This window comes from Athene cunicularia (assembly GCF_003259725.1).
Source record: "Athene cunicularia isolate RWA chromosome 6 unlocalized genomic scaffold, athCun1 chr6_part2, whole genome shotgun sequence".
Taxonomy (NCBI): Eukaryota; Metazoa; Chordata; class Aves; order Strigiformes; family Strigidae; genus Athene; species Athene cunicularia.
Window position 1 is genome coordinate 11,339,432 of NW_020799106.1, and position 765 is coordinate 11,340,196.

Genomic DNA, 765 nt, shown 5'->3' on the forward strand with positions numbered 1-765 from the left:
AGAGGCAACCCTCCTGCCCTAGGCCATTAGGAGGAGAGGCAGAAGCCACACTCTTTCCTTAGCCCATTAACCAGAGAGACAGAGGCTGCCTTCCTTCCCTTCTGGCTAATGGGCTAGGGAAGGAAGGTGTCATCTGTCTTTCTAGATAATGGGCTGGGCTAGAGACAGAGGTCACCTTCCTTCCCTAGCCCATTAGCCAGAGAGACACAAGCCAACATCTTTCACTAGGTCATTATTCAGAGCCAGATGCCTCCTTCAGTCCATAGCCCATTAGCCAGAGAGCATGAGTCAAATTTCCTCTCTATCCCATTATCCAGAGACCCAAAGGCCAACTTCCTCCCCTAGCCAATCAGCCAGGGAGACAGAGGCCACCTATGTTCCCTAGCCCATTAGCCAGAGGCCAAGTTTGATCCCTAGCCTAATGGCGCCAGAGAGCCAGGGCGGCTTCTGCCGGTCTCTAATATTTAACGGAAGGAAGGTGGTCTCTTGCTCCTTGGTAATGATAAGGGAAGGATTTTGGACTCTAGCTCCCTGGCTCATTGAACATGGGGGTGTGATTTGTGGGATATCTTTTTGTGTGGTGATTTGGTGGGATATGGGGATGTTTGGGGGAGATACATTGGGGTGATTTTGGCATATGCGATGTTTTGGGGGGGATTTGGGGGGATATGTGGGATCGGATGTGTATGGGGGTTTGATTTGGGGGGATATGGCGCCTTTTTTAAGGTGATTTTGTGAGATATGGGGGGTTGGGGGTATGGGGGC